The sequence below is a fragment of the Schistocerca cancellata genome, chromosome 2, assembly GCF_023864275.1.
Source record: "Schistocerca cancellata isolate TAMUIC-IGC-003103 chromosome 2, iqSchCanc2.1, whole genome shotgun sequence".
In the NCBI taxonomy this organism is placed as follows: domain Eukaryota; kingdom Metazoa; phylum Arthropoda; class Insecta; order Orthoptera; family Acrididae; genus Schistocerca; species Schistocerca cancellata.
Window position 1 is genome coordinate 143,456,141 of NC_064627.1, and position 26,635 is coordinate 143,482,775.

A 26,635-nucleotide genomic window follows, 5' to 3' on the forward strand; every position below is an offset into this window, starting at 1 on the left:
AATCAGATTTTTGCGAATTCATCGTAGTGCGTGATCTGTTGGTAAACGTACTACGCGGCATGATAATAGAGAAATATAAAAACAAAATCACAGATGTAAAGACAAGGTCGAGAACAATAATATCAAAGCTGAAAGCCAAAACATATTAGCGAAATATGCGTTGCGCTAAAGTACAGTAATAATTAAGACGTGGTGGCGGTTAGTGTTTAACGTTCCGTCGACAACGAGGTCATTAGACACGGAGCGCAAGCTCGGGTTAGGGAAGGATTGGGAAGGAAATCGGCCGTGCCCTTTCAAAGGAACCATCCCGGCATTTGCCTGAAACGATTTAGGGAAATCACGAAAAACTTAAATCAGGATGGCTGGAGACGGGATTGAACCGTCGTCCTCCCGAATGGGAGTCCAGTGCGCTAACCACTGCGCCACCTCGCTCGGTATAATTAAGACGGAGCAGTACACAATTCCTGACTTTCTCAGAATATTCCTGCGTCGCTGGTACTGTACAAGAATGTCGCCAGGTGTAAGTTATCTAAGTAATTCAAAATATAGCCTCAAGTACACTGTTTCTGATTGTAAACCTGAGCTGTGATAGTAAATCAACTGTCGCAAAGTGAAAGCAAAGATGCACTGCAATAATAATTAATGGTCATAATGAAACGAGAAGTGTTTCATATTGCAGAACTCAGCAATCTGACTGCAAGAATTTGCAGCAGTATAAACTGCCTGAATAACTTCGACATGAAACCTAGATTAATTAGTTTCACAAAATCTGATCACAAAAACTATCTCTGAATAACGTAATTTGGCCCTGATTGAATAAATAAAACAATCAAAATATTTTCTCCTTACCTCTAACCTGCGCAAATCTGGATAACGCGTTGCAATACTGCTCTGTCTTGCGCGCCGCTATGCTAAAGCTCAAATTACTGTATCTGCAGAGACACTCGATAGGGGCAATGAGTTCTCTGTTAATTGCAAATCGAACATACTAGGTTGGATCATCCACTAAAAATAATTGTAAGAGAAAGATTGGTAAGAAAATGAAATATGCACATAAATGTCAACACTGTTTTCTTTTGTTAATGAGAAAAATTGCTCAAAGCAGATTTTAAATTTAATGAACTTCTCAACATCCAAACAATACCCTTTCCTGTCTCTCAAACCTAACAACTTTCAGTACAATAACCAAGTTCGTTCGATGGCGCAGCAATAGAAAAAAATAATAACATCATTATTGTATTTACCTCACATTCCATTACATTTCTTCATTCAGAGATCAGTTTCATGGTTATGTTGATTGAACAAAAGATAAATTTTAATTTGAATCATAATATCGCCATACTTTCCTCATTAACACTGCTTAAAATTATAAGCTTAACTACAACATAGTTGTACTTCGACTCCACTCGCAACCAGAGCTGAACATCACAGAACACCAATATAGTCTAAACATCGTCTGATTTACTCAAACACAGCTAAACTCAGAAGGGCGCAGAAAGCGATGCGCAGAAAGCAACGTGTTTTCTCAGTTGTGCGCATGACGTCACGGTGGAAACAGCTGCGCCAAACAGTACACAGTTCGAATTGTGTGTGATTGTTTTTCTGGTACTCTGTCAACAGCGGAAACATTCGGAATTTGGGAGTGTTAACGGTTTTTGCTGTAATTGATATTTGATTCGGAACTGAAATAGTTAGCGAAAGTGGACAGCGGGATCAACATTGTGTTCGCCAGCTCTATAATTTATGGTTCGTCCTGTGAAATTCTTATTGGAGAATCTACATGTGAGTGAGAAAATTAATTTCTACAACACCAGGCTGTGCTGTTACGGGTTGTTTTTCCTATAACCGGAGCACAAAGGGAACTGACATAATTTATCACAGTTTCCCGCGTAATGAAACATTACAAAAACTATGGTTGTCGAAATGTTTTAGGAAAGACAATGTAAATGTTGCGCATGCACGGATATGTTCTCGCCATTTCGCAGAAACAGATTACTTAAGGGATTTACAGTCTGAATTGCTTAATTTGCCCCGAAAAAGAATGCTCAAGCCAGATGCAGTTCCTTCGTGCAATTTCCCGTGCAGTAGTGCGACTGTCAATGTGTCACCCGCAACAGAAGACAGAACCAAACGGTATAGGAAACGAGAACTACACAAGAGATCTCTGGAAACTCCGGAAAAGTTGTCACCAAATAAGAATAATGATAATAAGAGCACATGTACAGATGACAGTTTTTTTTCAGACACAGATAAAGTTACTTTGATGAATACTATAGCGGGTTTAGAAAGAAAGAATGATGTTCTTACAAACAAGTGTGTGCAACTTCGAGCTCTTGAGTAAATTCATTTCAATGCGATTAAATGAATAGTTTCTGATTTATTTGAGCCAAGGTTTCGAATTTCAAGTGTGTGTCAGTGTGGTTATGATCTGATATTTTACCGATGTGTGAGACATAAGCTGCGAAAGAATATAACTAATCAGTTTTAACTGTAATATTTTAGCAGCAGAAAAGCAGTTTAGACGTCTCAGTTCTGGTATAAACAAAATCTTCCGCCAACAACTTGACGTAAACGCGCATGCCGTGTCGTCTGCTTGTGAGCGCTTGCTTCCACGCTGACGTCACTAGGCCAGCCAATGGCAGAGCAGAGCGCTTACTGCCCAACCTTATTATTTAGTAACCTTGGCTAAACTTTGACTGTTCCCCTGCGCCCTCGTGCAGCTCAAAGATGTTAGCTTAACTTCTGCGATACAGCTTACCACATCGCTTCTCGCTTACAATCGATTCAGATACCAAAAATTCACATACCAAAATTATACAAGACACCTATCATCTTGATCACACTGGCAGCTTTCAGTGTGCCACGGCCCCTCGTGCAGCCCATCACTCAAATTATTCTTAGACGCAATTGTATTTCGAATACAGCCAACTCGTGTTGGGGCCTAAGAGTAAACGCTCCGAAAATGTGAAATGGGTATTAAATTTATTTGTGAAAAACTTGAACTGTTAGGATGGAGTCTCCCCCTAACCACAAGTACGTAAAGTGCATTCTATATAACAGCAGCAAACATAAACGTCGACAGTATTCTAAGATTATTCAACTGTATAAATGCATCTAACCCTTGATGACAGTGACGCAGAATGAACCACCCGGATAGCCGAGCACGCTTCTGGGATACTGGGAGACAAGCGTGGCCTGGATCAAACCCGCCTCACGCATTAACGACGAGGGTTGGTGGGCAAATCTGCCTGGATGTCGTTTTTACGTGGTTTCCCACATCCATCTAGGTAAATATCGGTCTAGTACCCACGTTATGCCTCCAATTGACGCTAAGCAAACGTTCAAAAAATGTTCTCACACTTGAATATAGGATTTACTCTGGACACAGACAGATGGGTACAGAAGTTCCGTCCTGGTGGGCATCTGGCCACGGCCAGCAGCTATCACTACGTTGCCAAAACCCATGGAAAAGACGCAAAAAGGCAAAGAAGGAGAAGAAAGTCACACTGATTGACGTTTTATAACGCTGTTATCATTGGCGCCACAGGAGGAGGATGTCATATAGACTGCTGTACAAATTTTATGTTGCGTAATGAAGCTTATATATGTGGTGTGACATATCGACTTTTGAATATATCGAGACAGCCGTAATACAGTCAAGTAACATTTGTAATACTGACCTAATGTAAAACCAAAAGCATTACGTATAGTCAGACATTACAAATGCAGGTACGCTATAGAAGACTTATAGCACTGCTGCAGTGTGTACACACAAAATGTTTGAAAAGTTCTACTTCATATTTTGTTAATAACATTGTACCTTCTAATAAAGATAGTGGTTTGGAAATGAAGAAAAATGTTCAAAACTACTTGCTGAAAAAAATATCATTTGGAACTCTGACGTAAATCTTAATTAATAAATTACAAATCTTGGTTCATTTGTTACCGTATTTTTCTAGCGGCCGATATAGTTAGTAACGAAAAATCCAAGTTTCGCCCACTAAACGCGTACAAAATCGTTGCTTCATTGATTCATTGAGTTATGGCAATACTGTTCAGTTGTTTGAAGCATGTTTTTGGAGAAAAACGACAGTTCGTTAAACGGTGATTGACTTATCATAAAGTTTTATTGATTTTTCACACAGTTAGTTTTTATGACAGTATCAGAAATGGTTTCGGCCCACAATGGCCATCTTCAGACATTACTATAGGAAAAAATAAAGAGCTTACATTAACACCTTAAAACAATATAAATATTTTTACTGTATCTATTTTTGAATTAAATAATGTAAAATTAAATTACACCTGAACAAGCGTTCATGCCACTTCAATGTGAAAATAAAACCAATCAGGGAATTATACAGGGTGAGTCACTAACTATTGCCACCTATAATAACTCCAAAAGTATGATAGGAGCTGAAAGGTTTGTGGGACAAATGTTGCATGGGACAACGTGGGCCATAATATGACGTTGGTTCTTTGTTGCTAGGTCAGGTCGTGTCAGAGATATGAAGGTCAACTTTTTCGTTTTTCAACGGGATGCTATAGTTTGGTACTTATTTTCTGATAGCGGATATCGAGACGAATGCAATGATGTGTAACAGTAAGATCTTTGAAGGTCAACGAAGGTCAAGAAGGAGAATGAACGTCCATTTACAGAAGGTGTTCGAAGTGCTGACCGTTGGTATCACTGCAGTGTTGCAATCTTCTTGTGATGGGCTGATTGGTATTCCTTATCACTGCGTCACTTATCGAAGCACATGCTCTGACAATTCTCTGTCGTATATCGTGCAAATAGTAAATATTCGCCGATTACGGCGCATCCATCTAAAGTGCCATTGTCATGTAAACACCGTTCGACGGTATCGCAATACAACACTAATAAGAACGCTAAGACTCGTATCGTCGAATCAAGCGAATGTGAATCATGTATTCCTTCGAAGAACAAGTCGATATGCTTCTCATTTACGAAGAATGTGAACGAAATTCAATGAGAGCTAAAGACTTATACGCTGACAGATATCCTCAACGTACTCACCCAACACGTCGTACGTTTAAATATGTGTATGATAAACTGGATCGGCAAAGGAAAGTTACTAACGAGGAAACGGAAACTGGTACGCTTGCCACTGTGGTTCGAGATCCTTGTGTTAGTTCGCGCCAAGTCGCAAGGGCATCTGGCATGAGCCAGAGTAGTGTTGTTCGTGTTCTGCATCGCCATAAATGTCATCTATACCATATTAGTGTCCACCAACGATTAACTGGTACGGATTGTACGCGTCGCATTGAATTCTGCCGATGGGCTCAATTTCAGATTCAGAGGGATGACACATTTATTAATTTGATTTTATTTACTGACGAGGCTACGTTCACGAACCATGGAAATGTTAATTTGCGTAACATGCATTATTAGGCAACTGAAAGTCCATGTTGGCTGCGGCAAGTTGCACACCAAAAACCGTGGTCGGTGAATTTATGGTGTGGGATTTTGGAGGACAGAATTATAGGCCCCTATTTCATCGAAGGAAATCTTAATGGTAGTGAAATGTCCCCTTAGAACAATTATACAAGACTGTGCTTAAACTAACACACAATATTTTTAGCGCAACGCAATCTGACTATCAAAGATCCCTGCAAAAGAATGGCCCTGAGTAACATTAAACTATACCTTTCAGAAATCACTTACCTCACAAAAATCTTCGTTACTCGAACTACTGCAATACAGCGAGTGCCACTACTGCCAGCTAAATAAAAGATTCAAACTACGGAATGCACTAACTACTGATAGGGATAGTTAGCAAATGAAAGATATTAATAGAGAACAAATAATGTATTTACCTTAATATCATCACAAGTCATAATATATGTAATTTCAAAACTCCGCCATCTCTCTCCTCACATCCACCACTGCTGGCGGCTCACCTCTAACTGCGCAACGCTACGCGCTGTTCACATCCAGCTGCCGCTACCCAACACTACAATGGCAGACAACAATGCAAACTAGCCACAGACTGCACACAGCACAGCCAGTGATTTTCATACAGAGCGCTACGTAACGTTGCCCATAAGAAAATATAAACAGCCTACTTACATAGCCCCCATGCTCCCCACAAAAAAATTTTACAAATTTTTTTGGCCAGTGGCCAATAATGATTTGATAAAATTTTTCATAATTGTAATTACAATAACAAAGAAATCAAATGCACGCACTTATTGATACAATGTTGGTCAAAAGCTAAAATTTTCTCACAGTCCATAAAGATAGTCCTGATCATTCATCATAATAGTAATTACAGTTTTTTTCACAAAGTCTCATTAGTAAAAGAAATTGCACACAGAAGTAGTGGATTTCCATGCAGTCTTGAAGATGTAGTGTTGTCCTTCCAACGGAAAGACAGTGCTGATTCCTGACATGCAGACAGGTAATGGGCCACAACAGAGCAAACCCACAGCAGAGTCATTCGACGTTTTGAAGAAGATTGGTAGGTAGGTCATCACAGAGTAGACCCACTGTAGTCCTGGTAGAGATTGTGGTATTGGTGGGCCACCAGAGGTGCAGACCCACTGTAGTCCTTGTAGAAATAATGGTATTGGTGAGTCATCAAAGATGCAGACCCACTGCAGTCCTTGTAGAGATGGCCAGCAGCCATCTGTTGCGACTGTGCAGGTGCACAATCACCATTGAAGAGTCTTGCGGATAATATAGCAAGTCCATAACCACCACTTGTGCACTCACAAAGTTTTTGGAATTGTTCTTAGAACCAGCAATGCTGTTAACCAGTCCCTTGCTGAATTATTAACACACATGCAAAAACTATCAGTCCCTACTTCTCCATATACTAAGACCAACAGAAACGTGTGCAGTGAAATGGAATGTACTAGGTACTTAATTTGATGAACTGCTGTCAATTACAATTTTATAACATAAGAATACAATGACAAAGGTACAAAATACATAATTAAAAACATAACAACACAGATAACATTTGTAGTAATACAGGCTTTACAAAGAATAGAAATAGACATATACATCAGTGTTACAGGAATTATTACATGAGTACATACATAAAAGATCAGAATAACTGTAGAAACATCAACTTCACACATGAGCATTAAAACAGAATAGAATAAATAATGTCTAAGCATATTTACAAGGTAAATAACATATTATTAATGCCAATTATATTTGAGGATAACAGTATTCCTCATCATAGTGAATATAGCTTAGTATTAGAAGAAAAAATTCTATGAAACTACACAGAGACAGGAAGAAAACAAATACACAAGGGTACACAAACACATAGTGGGATAACACAAAAGGAAAGGACAGGGTTTGTTTCATTGCAGTATTTTGCAAACAAAACTTTCTTTGCTTCTTGGAGATCTCCCTTCATTCATCATTATTCCCAAAAAGTCCTATCTATACCTCCTTCCTGTATTCTATTCATATTTCTTTCAAAATAATTGTTTCTCATTGTACAATACTCATTTTGGCCCAAATCTTTTTCATATAACTTCGCAATGCATTCTTTACCTATTCTCCATAGTCAGTTTCTTATATAGTCTACCCCTCTTAAGCTAACTTAAATCTACTGAGCTCAGATGCTAAACTAAGGGACGAGGCAATGCAGCAGCACATAACAAATTAACACAAACATCAATGACAAAAGTTTAAATAGGCAAAGCAATTGCAGTACTACAACTAATATAAGGCACTGTGCAGCAAACAATAAAAATAAATCATTAGTAAAACTGGCTTAACAGAATAATACAAAGTCAAATTCAGTAACACTATGCCTGGCAAACAGCAGCAACTTATACCTAAACATGACATAGCTCAAGCAGAAAAAATATTACAGTAAAAACAACAGTACAGATAAGGGAAATGTATATTCACATCTTAATGTCTATGTAATTAAAGTGGTGCACCACAAAAACTAATTCTACAAAAAATTACCAAGTACTCGAAAAGAAAATTATATATGCAGTTACTGTTATTAGTCCCTTCTTCTTGTTCTTTCCATTCCAAAAGCTCCTTTTTCGAAGAATGTGGATCATAAAATAATTATTTAATAGATCTGTTGACAGAAAGTGTTCACATTAGCAAATGCATTTAATTTTATTTTATGAAACCAATGCTGCAAGACAGCTGGAAACCAGATATCAAATGAAATAAGCAACTATGTACAAAGTAAAGCATAAGAACAGCATTCAGTAGTCATGAGGCATTTCATAAGTTAGTAGAAAAATCTCTCAACTAGAGAGACAGTAGTATTAATCAGGTGTATAGACATAAAAATATTTCTCGTCATTTCATTAGGCATTTCAGTAAATATCATAAATTAAGAGCTCCACAGTGTAATCATATATTTTCAAGTTCGACCATGTCGTTTTTGCGATGCTTTCTACAAAGGAATGTCAATGGCGAGGATAATGGCCTCCCTTTTTTTTTCTCCACCTGTACCTCTGGAAGGGGCACACGCTAATGGCTTTTTTCCAGGCGACTGTCGCCCAGCTGGGTGCCCACGACGCATTACGTGCAGGTGGTCACTTAACTTTCTTACGGAAATATTTACGACAGCAGTTTCCGCTACAGTGACAGTCTCATATACAAAATATTTCACAGGTCAAGAATTTGCGTTGCAAATGTGTAGAAACAAAATCTTATGAATATAACAGTGTCCAAAAAATTTTCCCCGGCATTGTGATACATTCACGCATTTACACACATTTCATAACTCTTAAAGTACGATTCTTGGTTTCCAACATCCTTTTTCACAAGTCAAGAGTCCCTACCCACTATTCATTACTCCTTACCTTACTACACATATACATATTCGTCGACACTTTTTCAATATTTCATCTTAATAAGTATGTAGCATAATCAAATTCCTCATATAACATCGGCTTATTGATCATAAACATACCTCAGCAGCATAATACACATCGTCGTCATAATAATAACATCATAACACCTCAGTCAAATATCAAAAACGTCGTAGCTTTCTGCAATAATTTCAAAACCTAAAGAAAATTCTCTGCCCATGTCAAAAGTGTCATCTACCTCAAACGTTCTTTAAAAATCATGATCCCATACCAAATACATCATTCAAAGCTCTCATAGTATCACAATGGTTCCAAAAAAATATGAACAGTGCACAAAGTACAGACAAAATACAATTTCGTAAGTGTGAAGTTATCCAACGCTGTAATTGCATAAACATGTGTCACTGACATAGTAAAAAGATGTTTGTCTCTCTGTTAAATGATCAGATAGCTGTGTAATTTGTGTGTTAGAGGAATATGGTACCGATGTGTAAAGTTGTATAAGCAAATACCATATTAGCTAGGGCTCCTTGTGCTTGCCAAACACATGGTACACAAAGTAGACGTGTACCCCCCTGAGGTTTATTGTAATTATACCCTCAGGTGTTACAGATTACAGCAATGGAATGAAATGTATCATGGAAAACTTTCTTTGTAATTCAAAAATCTTTAAAAATAAATGTTTTAAGTACAAAATTAATCACTCAAATACGTGTCCTGTAGCGCTAAATGTGCGTCTTGTTGTAAGATAATCTCTGTGGAAGTGTCGTAGTTATTGTCCTCCGAAAGCTAAGTTCTGCAGAAGTCAATGTACTTACCTCGTGATAAACAAATGTGAAATGTTTGCATATAGATATCTTAGTTATTACGCTTATTGCCGTGATGAAGAAAGTACTGTGCTGTAACGTATTGTTGTGCTACGGAAAAGGCTGTCTCATTGTAGCTGTACCACAAAAGTTACTACTAAAACATGTTTTACTTTCCAGAAGAATTCAGAAAAATCGTGCAGATATAAAACAGATACTCCGCAAAAGCAACAATGTAAATTGTGTCACACATTAGTAACGTCGTGATATAATCGTGTAGCTGTCACATAAACTAACCACTGTGTCATCTGGTATCTCTCAGAAAGTACTTTAATCCAGAATGTATTTTCAAGTACACCAAAATGTTGCATCAAAATCTCATTAGGAATACTGGTAAATGTTCTAAGTATGTGAGCCTTATAGTCGTTACGTAATCGTGCAACTAACAAGCAAGAATGTACACACACAATAACACTGTGTCCTCTGTTCACTATCACAATGCAGTGGTAATTACTGTCTAAATATGTACCCTAGGTTCTAGACTGGATAGTTAACTTCAAAACATAGTTGCATGATAACAGTTTCTAAAGCATACTAGTAACGTGAAGTGAAACGTTTTATGGCAAAGACAAAGTTAAAAAGCAGATTATCTTTCAATAAACGGTTTTACATGTGAAATGTGGTGTAAACCTTTACTCTTCCTAGTACGCAGAGTTTCAACTTCAACCCAATTATCATGCGGTATACGTCGGATTCTGTAAGGTCCATTGTAAACTAGAAAGAATTTGTGACTCAAGTGTTTCTTCTTATGTGACAATGAATGAGCTTTAATGAGAACTTTCTGACCAGTATATAATTTCTTTGCATTTGCCTTACCGTGTCGTTTTCTCCTTTTGTCTGCTGTAAATTTTATATTTTTAAGAGCCAAATCAATTATGTCTTTGTGTCGAAGTTTAGGTGTATTCGGGAAAGGTACAAGCTCTCTGATTCTGTTCGGTGGTTCTTCATTCTTCAGTACAAGAGTAGGTGGTAAAGCAGTGGAATCATGAGGCATCTCATTCAGCACATTTTGAAATAAGTGTAAATATCTGTGCCAATGCTGATGCTTTCTGTGACAATAAAGTCTGCAAAGCTTATTGATTTCTTTCATAATCCGTTCAGATGGGTTACAATGTGGTGAGTACAATGAAATAAAAACAGGTTTGATTTTATGATTCCGAAGCATGCGTGACCAAACAGCAGATCTGAATTGCGGTCCATTATCTGAAATGACTTTACTGACGTGTCCAACTTCACGTAAGAAATTTTTAACAAAGGCGTTGGATACAGACCGTCCAGTGGCTTTACGTAACGGTGTGAAAGAAACAAATTTTGAAGTAAGTTCAACAGCGACTAGAACGTACGAAAATCCATTCGATGTTCTGACAAGGGGTCCCAAGAGATCAACAGCAGCAAATTCTTTTAATTTAGAAGGAATGATAGGAAACAGTGGAGCACGATGGGAGATAGTAGATGGTTTCGCCTTTTGACAAAGTTTACAGATAGACAAGACTCTTCGAATTCTCTTTTCCATATTGTTAAAATAACAAGTTGTTCGAAGAATATGATAACATTTTCGTGGGCCAAAATGTGCATAGCTGAAATGAATGTACCAAATGAGCTTATTAACAAAATCGTCTGGAATGCAAAGTACCCATAGCTTCTCATCAACAGTGCAGCGTTTGAACAGTATGTTGTTTCTAACCAGATAATAATGCCGAATCTGAGTGTGTGTCTTTTCATGCCATTTACTTTTGATGTCTTTCCAAATCGGATCTTTATCTTGTTCATGAGCAATGTCCTTTAAAGATGTGGTGATGAAGTTTTCAAAGGCGACTTTCTGAATGTAAAGAATACTGAAATTTTTCTCGAGGTTGCCTTCTCTGTTACTTTTCTCAAGCCCAGCCGGTGCGCGTGACAGTGCGTCCGCAACAATGTTCTCCTTGCCGGGAATGTAGACTATTGTGAAGCGGAATTCTTGCAGAAACAATGCCCAACGTTTTAACCTGTCATGATTTAATTTTGAAGACATAAGAAATTGTAATGCACGATGATCACTGTATACTTTTACGTGCTTACCAGAAAGAAAGAAACGGAATTTGTTAAATGCCCAAACGATAGCTAAAGCTTCTAATTCAGTAACGGAATAATTTTTTTTCAGATTTTTTTAGCACTCGGCTAGCAAAAGCAATGGTTTTCTGAACAGTAGTGTCATTTTCTGTGGCTTCTTGAAATAAATGGGTACCAAGACCGACTTTAGAAGAATCAGTGCTAAGGCAGAAATCTTGTGACTGATCTGGATGAGCTAGTATTGGCGCGTTAAGTAGTGATTCTTTCAAAGAATTGAATTCCAACTGTGCTTGTTCGTCCCAGTTCCAAATAGTATTTTTTCCAGTGAGAGAACAAAGTTTTGGTGTAACAAGAATTTGCATATTCAGAAAACGACGGTAAAAATTTACGAGACCTAGAAAACTGCGGACTTGTTTTTTTGTGGATGGAACTGGAATGGCTCTGATTGCTTCTAACTTTTCAGGATCCGGCTGAATGCCTTCAGAAGAAATAATATGTCCCAGAATCCTCACCTTTGACCTACCGAATTCAGACTTTTCCAAGTTAACTGTAATTCCAGATTCTGCAAAAATACGTAACACGCTGTTGAGGATGCGATTATGTTGTTCTCATGAAGCTTCTGCTATTAGAATATCGTCCACATATAAGGTGATGTGACGTTTTAAGAACTCAGGTAATATGGAATTTAGCCCGCGAATGAATGCTGCTGAAGAAATGTTCAAACCAAAAGGAAGTTTCCGAAACTGATAACAAACGCCGAAACAAAGGAAAGCTGTGTATTTTCTACATTCTGGATGAAGTTCGATCTGATAGAAGCTGGATCTGAGATCAATGGAAGACAACACTTTTACACCATTAAAATTTTGAAGAAGCTCTTCCAACGTTTGCGGCCTGTCTATTTCAGGAATAATAATAGTATTAATTTGTCTCGAATCTAAGACAAGCCTGATCGAGCCATTTTTCTTCTCAACAACATGTAATGGATTGTTGTATGAGCTTACTGCAGGCTCAATAATGCTCTCATCAAGCATAGATTGTATTTCTGTCCTAACACGGTCCCTATAATGTGCTGGAATTACGTATGGTCTAACACAAAATATAGTATGCTCACGAACACGAAATTGGTATTGAAATCCCTTGATTGTTCCTGTTTTGTGAGTAAAAACTGTGGAATGTGCTTGTAAAATCTCAAAAAGGTCCTGCATATCAGTGTCATTACAATTCTCAGTTGTTTGAATTTTATTCTGAATTAACTCATTAATTTCAAATATGCCGTCGATATCATCCCTGTCAGTACTTGCAGAGTGATTGTTAGTGTCTAGTTCCGTAGAAAATTCCGAACTGTTGTCTAACACAACGTAAAGCCGATTAATTTCCTCATCATGGTTTGAGAGCCAGTCTTCAAATTTCAAAGCTATTGACTTACCTTCTTTCTCTAAACTTATTTCAGCATCGTGAAAGCTTAAGATTGCTTTGTATTCATTCAAAAAGTCTACTCCCAGTATAATTTCCGTCGACAATAATGGAACAATAAGGAAGTTCATAGAGAAGCTGTGGCTTTGGCAAAAGAATTCTAAATTGGTTTGTTGGCGTACATCTACACTTTTTCCAAAGATTGCACCTTGTAATTTAATCTTACGTAACGGAAGTGTGGGGCAATCGTTCGATTTGTTGCATTTGCTAAAAGCTGTTTCACTAATTACTGAAATGGGACTGCCAGAGTCAAGTACTGCCGTAAATTTTACGTCATTTACAGTAATGTGAATCACAGGATATGCAATGTTGTTATGTGTTACGTCGTGTTACTGGAGTAAGATGTCCCTAATGTCTTCCATTTTTACGTAATTACTAGCTACAGCAGCTGTGTCGTCAGTTTCATAAGTACGTCTTGTGGCTGCCAGCGGTGTGAGTCATTGCCTATTGTCTCTTTGTTGGCGCGCGTCGTTATTGGGATTTGGAGACCTAACTTCTACAAATTCACCGTGACGAGAATCCCGCCAGTTCTGATGCAGTTCAGGTCTGTCGTTACGATCATATCGTCTGTCGTCATGTCGGTAGATTCCATAGTTTCTTTCTTGTCAGTCACGTGGTGGAGAATTTCTCCCTGAGTTATAACTGCGCGCTGGACCGTTGCGTCTAAGGTTATTGTCTCCCTTGATAATAATTGTTTTGGTTCCCATATTGTCTGTTTCTCTGATTGTCTCTGTGATAGTCATTACCGCGGAGAGGTGATCTTTCCCTGTAATTATTACTACTCTGCCAACGGTTGTCATACGGGTGGTGTCTGTTTTGGTCATGATTTGTGTTGTGAGAATAGCCTTGTTGTGTCCAGTTATTATTTCTTTCATCGCGGAATTGCGACGGATGTGACCTGTAGTTGTTGTGTTCATGTTTTCGCGTTACGCGAATGTCAGTGTCAATTTCTAGTTCTTGTAACAGTCTCTGAAAAGCTTCAATGTCGTGTTTGCAACGTCCTGCCAAAATAATATGACGTAAATGTTCAGGTAATTTGATTAAGCAAATGCGGATGAGTTCTGACGGGCTGTATGGGTTTGACAGGTACTGATTCTTGTGCAACATGTCTTCAAAATATTTGACAAGACTGGAAAATTCAGATTGTTCAAAGTGTTTCATCATCATGATGCTATGTTTTACTCGGTCTTGTGTAGCTTGTGACCAATATGCTGAGAGGAACGCATGGTAAAATTCTCCTTCACTGTGACAATCGTGAATGACCGATCGCATTCTTACAGCTGGTTCATTCTCCAAGTAGCCACACATAAATTCTAACCTGTGCTCCTATGACCAGTTGGGAGGAAAACAATGAGAGAATTGATGGAGCCACGCTTGTGGATGAATGTCGTTGGCAGAATTCTTAAACGTTTTGTCAAAATCATCGTGTCGGCGAGTAGCATATCGGTCATTGTTACGTCGTGTCGGCGGTTCCATCTCAAAATTCGGTGTACATTGCCAATTTCTTTCATAATTACCGAAATGCCCTGTGTTATTATTTTGTGGCTGTTCCGTATTTCTATGTCCCTCTTCCCGTATTGGAGTGCGAGTGTCCTCTGAAATATGTAATTCTTGTATTACCTGTGTCAGCTGATCTTGTACTTCCCGGATTTCTCTTTGGTGTTGCGTATTAATTTGATTCAGATTTTGTTTCAGTTTCCTAATTTGTTCGCACTCTTCTGTGTCATTAAAGACTACCGGTCTTGTGTCATTTAGATTATCATCTACCTTCATAGATAAGTTAGTGACCTGATCCGAAAGTTCAGCTACTTTCTCTGATAATGAACTAATTTCCTCCATGTGTCTTTCTGAACCAATTTTCAGAGTATCTACTGTGTCCTTTAAGTTTTCCTGAGTTTTTGCAAGTTGCGTAACCGAATCGGTAGATGCAACTGAGTCCATTTTAGCCTGCAAGGTCTCATGATTTTCATGAACAATAGTTTGCAGTTCTTTTATGGCTGCTTCGTGATTCTGTAATGCATTTTCATGACGCGAAAAAATAGGTTGGAAATGCTCACAAATTTGTGTTTTTACGTCATTACAGACATTTGACATTTCGATTCAATGTTATGTAACTCAGTAGTTAAATCTTCACGTGTTTGTTCAAGTGTGGTGTCTAACTTTTGAAGATTTTGTTCCATTGCGTCTAACTTTTGAAGATTTTGTTCCATTGTGTCTAACTGTTGCTGTGTTTGTCTCTGATTTTATTCCATTGTGTCTAACTTTTGAAGCTTTTGCTGTGTTTGTCTCTGATTTTGTTCCATTTGTTGCATTAGTTGTAATAACAATGCATTAGTGTCTGGAATCTGTTCCTCTACGCTTTTCGGCAGTGCATTTGCACCGACAACATTCACATTTTGACAAGCTGAAAATGTGTCTTGACTTATTTGAGAAAACGGTGCGGACGCAAAACCTAAATCTACAGTATTTGTAAAATTGTGTTCTGTCATTTCGGATTCCTGAGGCGAGCTGTTGCCGACCGATCGATCGATAATGCTTCCCTGTTCACAACCTGTTTCACTGTCTACACCATTATTTGCCGCCCGCTCCATTTCCCTATGCACAATTACCAAATTACTACTTGGAATGTCTGTTAATTCACTACACAGTGGTGCTGATAAGCTACGCTCGTCGTCACTATTATTTCTCAGTTTACTTTGGAGCCTAGTGTTACGTTTTTCACACGCCATTATTGTGACAATATTTCACACGATAACACAGAAAAACACTATTTTAAGAGCAAAAATAAGAGAACACGTTAACATAGCACTGAAAATAATATCTAGTTAATTGCAGCTGCGAAATACTTGGTGCAAATCTACATGCATGCCACAACTGTTTTATTGTGCAACAATGAAAAACCACAACTACCAAGGAAATTCTCTCTATAATTATGCGCTAGCAATAAACAAAAGCTACACTAAATACACAAACTACAAGAAAAAATCAGAAGATTCCAGTGAGATATCCTTGGCTAAGGGTCGACATATGAAACGTCCCCTTAGAACAATTATACAAGACTGTGCTTAAACTGACACACAATATTTTTAGCGCAACGCAATCTGACTATCAAATACCCTGCAAAAGAATGGCCCTGAGTAACATTAAACTATACCTTTCAGAAATCACTTACCTCACAAAAATCTTCGTTACTCGAACTACTGCAATACAGCGAGCGCCACTACTGCCAGCTAAATAAAAGATTCAAACTACGGAAGGCACTAACTACTGATAGGGATAGTTAGCAAATGAAAGATATTAATAGAGAACAAACAATGTATTTACCTTAATATCATCACAAGTCATAATATATGTAATTTCAAAACTCCGCCATCTCTCTCCTCACATCCACCACTGCTGACGGCTCACCTCTAACTGCGCAACGCTACGCGCTGTTCACATCCAGCTGCCGCTACCCAACACTACAATGGCAGACAACAATGCAAACTAGCCACAGACTGCACACAGCACAGCCAGTGATCTTCATACAGAGCGCTACGTAACGTTGCCCATAAGAAAATATAAACAGCCTACTTACAGTAGGAAGTACACAACATTCTTGCAAGAAACAATAGGTTTGTTATTGGAAGAAATGCCTTTAGGAATAAGGAACACAATGTGGTGCCAACACGATGGGTGTCCGGCACGCTTTTCGCTGACGGCTAGAAATGAGTTGCAGAGACAATTCCCAAATCGTTGGATTGGACGCGGAGGAGATGTGTCGTGGCCAGCTCGTTCGCCAGACTTGACACCTCTTGATTTTTTCTTGTGGGGTATCGTAAAAGACATTATTTACAAAGACATTCCACACCTGAAGATACGCGAGAGAGATTTGAGAGCATGTCCTTCGATAAGTGATAAGGAATACCTCTCAACCTATGGTAAGAAGATTGCAGCACTGCATTGATACCAATGGTCGTCACTTCGAACACCTTCTGTAAATGGACGTTCATGCCTCATTTGTGACCTTCATTGACCTTCAGACACCTTACTGTCACACATCATTGCATTCGTCTCGATAGCCGCTATCAGGAAATAAGTATGGACCTATAGCATCCCATTTAAAAATACAAAGTTGACTTTCATATCTCTGAAACAACCCCACCTAGCAACAAAAAACCAACGTCATATTATGGCCCCCGTTGTACCATGCAACTTTTGTCCCACAAACCTTTCAGATCCTATCATACTTTCGGAGTTATTCTTGGTGTCAATAGTTAGTGACTCACCCTGTATGCATTGTGCAACAGAATTAAAGCTTCACTTTTTCGAAACCCTGTAATTGCCTCCCACTGCAACACATTAGTTTGAAATTTGTTTCAAAGGTGGCCACAAAATCCCTCTGTAATGGTACAAAAGCGAGACGTCCTGAGAAGTCACCATTGGGCTCCGTGAGACTTCAACAGCAATGTGTTTTCACGCATGGAAAAAAAGAAAAAAAAAAGCCACCGCTCAAAAGTTCTTGTGAGATGTAAGGAGGGTTAATGACGTCACATTGGCACCAAATTTCACCACAATTCTTCCCAACGTCGCCGTGGACGTGTCACACGATGAGAATGTCGTCACAGATACTCTAATCCACATTTCATCGCTTGTTTGAAGTATCTGCAATGGAGTTCACATCCGCGACACACAACGCTGAAATCGCGGTTTTCTTATGGGTGGCTGAGAAAAACACTTCAGACACACCACCGCTCAGAATCGACACGGAAAGACCTTAGGGTGTGGCATAAAGGGCGTCAATGAAACCACCGTTTGCCTTGGGATGCTGATTTCCACATATTTCGCGGTCGAAAACGACATCTATGTTGGCTGCTGTTATAAAGAATGCACTGCGATGACCAATGGGAAGATATTCTTGACAGCTTTTGACACTGCTGACACCCTCAGACGTTTCAACCCCTCTCTAAGAACATTGCGGGGGCTGCATCACTATTGATCATGGTTGCGCCTTTGGAGTGCAGCGCGACCGCCATTTTTGCCCTCGTGCATAGGATGAACCAATAGGAACCGTTCAGAACCATTCGACGGAATTTGAACGTGATCCGAAACATCAAAGCGTACTTAAGCTTTCCCATCCTTCCTGTTTGTCGCCCTCCTGTAGTGTAATCACAAGGGAATGCAACACTAACATGTGCTGAATAAAATGACAAGGACTTCCTCTAAAACCTTCAAATTCGGCAGCATCGTCGGTGCCACCGGCGCAACTTTGTTGAGTACATTAAAAATGTACCTTCTGAAATTTCGACGCCGAATCAGCCTGGCGGCTGGTCCAGCGCCTTAGGGTTAGGCCACCCCTTTGACATCCCTTTGGTACGGTTTGCCTACCTTCAGGTGCTAGAGCAGCCACCAGGCTGGTGTCAACGTCCCTGGCAGGTACGTTCCTAATGTCTTGAGAAAAGTTGCGTGGGTTACACTGAGGGTGTTGCCGATCTTGGGGGTCTTAGAGGAACCCTTTGCCGTTTTATTCAACACATGTTGATGCTGCACTCCCGCGAGTTCTCGTCACAGGGGAGGTGGGGAGGGGCGGAAAACAGATTAGTTGAAAAAGTATTTGTATCCGCTGATGTTTCCGATGACGTTCTAGTCGAATGGTTTTCACCGGTCACTATTGGTTCCAGCCTGTACACGAGAGCAAAAATTGCGGCCGCGCTGCACTCGAAAGGGGCGCAATCACTTTCAATGTGGTTTGAGCCCCTTAGTGTCCTTAGAGAAGGATCTGAACAGCCGAGGGTGTCAGCACTGCCAAAAATTGTCAAGAAAATCTTCCTGTTGCTCGTCGCACTGCGAAATATCGTTCTCCACGCGAAGTGTGTGGGACTCAACGGACCAAGGAAAGGAATGGTTTCATTGACGCCTTTTGTGTTACCCCCTGAGACATTTTCGTGTCGGTTCTGAGCGGCGCGTACCTTAAATGTTTTTTCGGACATCCATAAGAAAACCGCGTGATTTCACCGTTGGGTGTCGCGGTTCTGACCCCAATCACAAAGGCGTCAACGGAAGGAGTGAAATGTAGGTAAGAAGAGCTGTGACGACCTTCTTATCAAGTGACACACCTACGGTGGCTCTGGACAGAATGGTGGTGAAATGCGGTGCCAGTGTAACATCATTAACCTACATTACAGCTCACGGGAACTTCTTGAGCTGTGGCCTTTTTTCCTTTGTTTGAAGCGTCGCTGAACCCGAAGGTGACGTCGTAGCACGCTACGGTTTTGAACCATTACAGACGGAGGTTGTAGGCACCTCTGAGTCACATTTCAAACCCACGCATCGCAACGGGGAACAATTATGGGGTTTTGAAAACGTGATCCTTTAATTTTGTTGCGCAGTGTAAATATTATGTTGGTGCACAAATTCGTAGCATTTACTTTTCGTTCAAATATGTGTGGAATCATATGGGACTTAACTGCTAAGGTCATCAGTTCCTAAGCTTACACACTACTTGACCTAAATTATCCTAAGGACAAACAGAGGGAGGACTCGAACCTCCGCCGGGACCAGCCGCACAGTTCGTACGTAACTGCAGCGCCTTAAGGTACGTTGTGCAAGACGCGACAGTTGGCTGCGACTACGACGCTTCCCCCTTCCTCTTTTCCCACCGTGGCAGACAGCGACAAGGCCGCAACACGACAGGAGTCGTGTCGCTGTTTCCCAAGCTCTGGTCGGCGGCGGCGGATTCAAATACTTAAGAAAAATAAGAATTCCGATTTTCTTGCTGTAAAAAATACTGTATGTTAATGGAACAAAGTTAAATCGGCTCCCAGAGTTAGTTTTTCGATACAGATTCTCCTTTTACATTAAAAAATTGAAAAGTATCTCTTCCGGTTTTGCGTGTTTTTTTCGCTGTATATTACCTCTCTATCGATTATGAGGAAAGTAAAAGCCACAAAAAATTGATATTTGCGTATCTTACAGTTTCACATCACAGCTTGATAATGACGTGTCTATTTTCCCGATATTCGTCACAGTTATTCCGATACTTAATTTACAACTAACATACTGCATAAAATTTGAATTGTGTACAGTGAAAAATGTGGTCACTGGCTACTTTGTGTATGGTTCACGTTAGGTCATACATCGCTGCCGATAAAAAGAATCTAACATATAGAAATTATTTTTAAAGTTGAGATCAGAATGATATCGATCTCCGTTTCCGAGATTTGGGCTCATATATCTCCGGAAGCGTCGCGACTAGCCGCCAGTTCTGTCGACACGCAACATGAATCATGTGGTCATCACACGATAGAGAATGCATTTGTTTTGTTTCGCTGACACATTTGGACCTAATGAAACTATTTGATGTCATATATTTCTCCGGTATGAGTTACTAATATTTCTCTATATGCTCTTGACAATTTCATTTAAAATGCCATGAATTGTAGGTTTCTTAAAAGTAAAGACATGCTGCCTTCAATATGTTTTCTTCTCATTCTTGGGAAGAGGATAAAATACTCACCTCTAGTATTTTCTTCTGAACCTGGATGAGGATACCCAAGTAGACGTCCTAACAAAACCAACAAATGTCAAAAATTTACGTTTTTCAACAGAGCGAAAAAACGTTCAAATTAGTTTAATATCCTCTTGCCATCAATTGTATTTTTTATATGATGTAGTAGGTAAATCATAGCGACACGACTGAAAAATTTGCATTAATGGGAAAATAATATATATTTCACTCACCTGCCAGTTTCAACTGTGCACCAATTTCTTCCCAAATTCTGTCTCTGAACAAAGTGTCCTTATATTTAGGGTTCTTCAAATCGTAAAGGCAAGGATGCTGCAAGACCAGCTCACAGAGCATCACGTCCTGTGAGTGGCTCATTTCATTTTTCCTTGACTAGCTCGACATCTTTCTGGCAGCCGCACGTCTTTGTGTCGTCCGACTTCCATTGCAACACTGCTCACTGGTGCAGTGCTGCGGCAGCTGCCGGAAGAGTCGCGTGTCGCATCCCAAACTCGAACTGCGCATGCGCCAGCAGGCAACTTCTGATGTCACGTAGCGACCCGTCGCAGTCGCTAGTGTGCGTCGCGTCTTGGACAACGTACCTTTAGACCGTACGGCTAACCCCACGTGGCTTACTTTTCGTGTGTTGGTATTACGGTTGATATGGGATTATTGATCAATTGTCACTTTTTATTTGTACTTCACTGTTGCTACTTGATTTTACATATTGTCATTTTGTAATCTGGATACAGAGAGTGGAGCTGTGGACGCTAGAAAATATGCCAAGTGGAGAAATCGGAACATTTCCGGCATATCCTTTTGTTTGAGTCCAGTAGAGGAGTGACAGTATCGGAGGCAGCTCGAAACATTTGCGCCATGCGTGGGAAAATGCCACTGGACGGAGCACTGAAAGGAAATGATTTTCTCGTTTGTAGCAGGATCTTTTTGACATTAGTGACTTTCCACGTTCAAGAAGACCGGAAGATCGTGTAAACGCATTAATCTACGTCAGTGTACTCGAGAACAGGCAAATGTGACGAACTGTGATCATATTTACATGCAATGGGGTGGTTCAAAAATCAGGTGTGTGGGTAACGCATGCTTTAAGTCAAAATAACAAAAATCAGCTGGTGGCCATATGTGCATCTCTGTTAGGTCGTCATCAACTGGTTCGTGAACAACACCGACCATGCCCGGTGAGGCCGGCCGCGGTGGTCGTGTGGTTCTAGACGCTCCAGTCTGGAGCCGGACTGCTGCTACAGTCGCAGGTTCGAATCCTGCCTCGGGCATGGATGTGTGTGATGTCCTTAGGTTAGTTAGGTTTAATTAGTTCTGAGTTCTGGGGGACTGATGACCACAGCAGTTGAGTCCCTTAGTGCTCAGAGCCATGCCCGGTGACGAAGGTGTCTTTTTGCTTACATAAGGATAGCTATGGGTGAGCCCAAACAAAGCAGAAACTCCCCACACAAATTCTCCGTACATCCACCAAAGATAACGCCCGCCCGCATTCTGCTAGACTGACAAAAAGCACTATACAGGAGTTAGGTTGAGAAGTCAATCTGCACCCACCTGATTCACTTGATCTTGCGCGCTCTTATTTTCACCTTCTCCACTCTCTACCGAACAACCTTCAACGAACTTCCTTTCCGGAAGGAAAAATGCTCCGAACATGGCTCCACGAGTTCTTCGCTTCTAAACGACGTGATTTCTACAGTCAGGAAATTGAAAAGTTACCCCAGTGTTGGCACACTACTGTAAATAGTGAAGAAGAATGTATTATTGATGATTAAAGTCTCTGTTATGAGTGTCTGTTGTGTTTATTAAACTTATGGAAAAACACTCTGAACTTATGCACCAACCTAATACAGATAAGTATACTTTTCTTTCCCTACTATCTGCACTAGATGCGCGAATCCTATGTACGGCAAATCTTTAAATGGTTCAACCATAGAACACGCGAAATTTACATTAAATCTTCAATTAGTTATTCGAAAAACATGAAAATATAGTACAAACTGTTGAAATAGTAAGTTGATGATTAATGTAATGAAAGTAACAGCAAGGCAGTTGTTATGGTACACGTTTCCGTTGGCTGATGGTGCTCCAATTTGGGCTGCTAGATGTTTATGCCACTGTTCGTACGTTCAGAAGAGACGACACAGGAGCGAAAGACAGGACCGGCATTCAGCTGGCAGTCCTCTTCCGTCTGTGACGTGTCAACGTCAGCTGGGCAGATTCTCAGTAGTGAAGATTGTCCCTGGATGGCAAATTGCAGTAGGGAGACTCCATCATGAGCTGGAACACACAGGTAGGACGAACCGAACTCCTCAAATGAATACATCGTCTAAATATTAAAATATGCGTTGTTTCAAACTCACTCTGCTCATTGAGGAGGTTGTCCACTTCCTTCAGTTTCGCTGCATAAATCTCCAGTTATTCTAAAATATCCAGCCGTTTACTTTTTTCAACTTCATATAAAATTTGTAGTTGTTATTTTTCGGTATTTATTAAATGGTGAAACAGGGATAAAATTACTTCAACATTCACAAATGCGCTCTCCTCTTAAGCGATATTTAATTTGTAAGACCAGCTGTCAGATGCAGCAACAAGAGTTTTGAATTATCATTTACACAGCTCTCACTTTGTACTCAGCTGCTTACCATGTTAGTGATTTCAGATGTAAGGAAGTTGCCTTGCGCTCGATGCACCCACAACGTCACGAGGTCTGCCCCTCGGAGGTCAGTTTAGCTTCCGCCGCTATACATAGATTTCCAGGACGTGCTAATTTTAGCACAGTGGCGATTTCTCTCCCGCATATCTTCGTCAACACTTTCTTCCCTGTAAGATTGTTTCCACCATTGTTTTTAGTTACAAAGACTGTCAATTTGCACTTCAAAAAAGCGAATCATTCGGACGTCAATTTTACGATCGTATAAAGAACAGATAACCAACTCTTTGGCAGCGATGCAATGGCAGTACCATCTGGCGGAGATTGCAAGATGCGCTGTCCTCTCACTAGAGCGCTCTGTAGTCACTCCTCGACGCTATCGAGGAACGCAGTGTCGCAGATGAAGATCAAAGAAGACTGCTTGCATCTCTTGTGTGCTCTGTGGTGATTCAGCAGCCTGCGTGACATCTTGGTGTGACAGCGCTACGCCACAGGTTCTCTTGCTGCAGGTACAGTACTACATGACTGTTTCAGACTTGTGTGATGAAGCGGTTCTGAGCATCTCGTGGGAGTTACCAATGACTCCTCGGAGAGTAGTTGTTAGAATCAGCTTCTACATATAAAAATGCTTCAGATCTACCGAGAAAATGAACTCAGCTTGGAATTTCAATAGCAGAATTGGGAAAAGCTTAGTGCCGTTGAAAACATTCGTACACTGAACATCTTTTTTTGTCTGAAATGTTACTTTTCTGTATTTTGCGCAGTTTCAGTGACATCACAACCTGATCCTGGAGCTGACGATTTGAATAACATTTACGAAAAGAAAATGAAAGTTTATATGATAATGGATGTACTGCTTAATGTTGCAGTCAGAGATAAATTCTGATCAGCACTTAAGTTTGAATCAGAGTTTTTCGTAATTGTAGTACCCCTTCAACAAAATATTAGAAAAATTACATTTTTCTGTTTCGGTTTACGGTAATCGGAGTTTAATACGCTTTCCTCCTTGTTGTAAGCACTGTCTTTGTGCACTTTACGTACCCTTCCATATCTGCATAACTACTGCATCCTGCTTCCATTTTAAACCTGCTTACTTCATTCAGTTCTTTGTCTTTCTGTTTACAGTTTTACTCACCCCCCCCCCCCCCTCCCTACATTACCCTCCTTAAAAAATTAGGATTTATTGATGCCTAAGGATGTGTGCTACCAACTGATCTATTCTTCTATTCACGTTGTGCCACAAAGCAGTTTTTCAACAAGTCAATTAAGTACGGTACCTGTTTATTAGTTTTTATAAATGAATGATGACTAACTGAAAACCTCAGCTGCCGACAGGTGTTGTTGATATACCTCGTTAGTCATCATTTATTCCAGGGAAAAGCTGCACGGTCATCAACAGTAACTGTTCTTTCGAGAACAAGTTACTGTCTTCTATATATACTTAAAGGCTACCCAGCCATTGACCTTCGTCTGTGCGAATGCGCACAGGTTGACCAAACTCTTAGGGGAATCGCCAAAGCGTGCGCCAGTAATGAGTGGCTGGGCAAATGTCTATAACGTACAATACATATGTAGAATTGTGGACAGTTGGGAATGTGAGTCTCACGGGAAGCGTGCAATGGATAAGTCCCTGCAGTCGCGCTATTCATCTGTGTCCTCGGTGGCTCAGATGGATGCCATGCAAGCAGGAGATCCCGGGTTCGAGTCCCGGTCGGGGCACACATTTTCAGCTGTCCACATCGAGGTATATCAACAACACCTGTCGGCAGCTGAGGTTTTCAGTTAGTCATCATTCATTTATAAAAACACTACAGATGACAGAACGCTGCAGCGATGCTAGCGCTCCACGTGGTAACATGTCACATTGCAGCGAACGGAAGACAAGCGACTTCTTTGATCAAATCTACAGCGGGGCCCTAGATTTGATCAAATATCGGACGACATTTGACGAAGTTCCCTATTACACCATCAAATATGTTTGACAAAGATATTTGACAAAGAAATTTGATAGTGTAATACTGGCCTAAGCGCCCGAACAGAAGGTGTCATCAGTCTAGCTAGTGACTACGTAGAAGGTATGAAAGGTTCACAGTACAACTGGCTTGCATTTCCACCTGAGATTTGCAAAGATTAATATAACACGTAGTTGAGTTATTTTACTGTGTCGTAGTGCAGGATTTCCTTCTACGTGTTTTGCCGTTAAGCTCTCGTGGTTCACGTCCCTCGCAGAAGCTGTAGCAGCGCCATGGAATTCTGTGGAAAGTGCAGTTCTACACCTTGTAATTCTAACTAACAGGGGCAACTACATTACTTGAAATCTGTCCGTTGATGCCATTATGAAATGATTATTTGCGAAAACGCCGTAAACTGCTAATATTGTAACAATATATCACTTATTAACGCAAAAACCAGCACTTTTACGACAGAAATCGCTGGAAAGTCACCCTAGTGGTGACTGGTGAGTATGGCGTGCCTTCGATATCTCGTACTTTTTTTTCTTTTTTTTATTGAGTCATCAGTCTTCTGATTAGTTTAATGTGGCCCGTCACGAATTTCTCTCCATTGCTAACCTCTCCATCTCAGAATAGCACTTGCAACCTACGTCCTCAATTATTTGCTGGAGGTATTCTTCCTCTACAGTTCTTGCTCTCTACAGCCCTCTCTAGTACCATGGATGTCATCCCTGATGTCTTAACAGATGTCTATCATCACATCCCTTCCCCTTGTCAGAGTTTTCCACATATTCCTTTTCTCTTCGATTCTGTTCAGAACCTCTTCATTCCTCACCTTATCAGTCCACCTAATTTTCAACATCCGTCCTTAGCACCATATGTGAATTGCTTGGCTTCTCTTCTGTTCCGGTTGTCCCACAGTCCATGTCTCAGTACCATACAATGCTGTGCTCCAAACGTACATTCCCAGAAATCTTTTCCTCGAATTAATTTCTATCTTTGATACAAGTAGACTTCTCTTGGCCAGGAATGCCCTTTCTGCCAATGCTAGTCTGCTTTTGATGTCCTTGCGCCGTCAGTCATTGGTTACTTTGGTGCCTAGGTAACACAATACCTTAACTTCATCTACTTCGTGACCATCTATCCTGATGTTAAGTTTCTCGCTGTTCTAATTTCTGCTGCTTCTCATTACTTTCGTCTTTCTTCGATTTACTGTCAGTCCTTATTCTATACTCATTACACTGTTCATTCTACTGAGCGGATCATTTAATTCTTCTTCACTTTCACTCGGGATAGCAATGTCATCAGCGAATCGTAT

At 40.2% G+C, this 26,635-nt stretch overlaps 1 protein-coding gene and 1 non-coding gene across 2 annotated transcripts in view; one reads left to right on the plus strand and one right to left on the minus strand.

Annotated features, from left to right (window-relative positions):
* Positions 1 to 359: 359 nt before the first annotated feature.
* Trnag-ccc (transfer RNA glycine (anticodon CCC)) lies at positions 360 to 432 on the minus strand. The gene has a single exon. It is a non-coding gene; the product is annotated as a tRNA-Gly (tRNA).
* Positions 433 to 23,741: 23,309 nt separating this feature from the next.
* The window catches only part of LOC126161435 (farnesol dehydrogenase-like), a 124,780-nt gene continuing 121,886 nt past the window's right edge, over positions 23,742 to 26,635 (plus strand). Inside the window, exon 1 of the mRNA XM_049917236.1 lies at positions 23,742 to 23,874. The gene's annotated coding sequence lies outside the window, so the exon portion shown is untranslated. The remainder of the gene's footprint in view (positions 23,875 to 26,635) is intronic.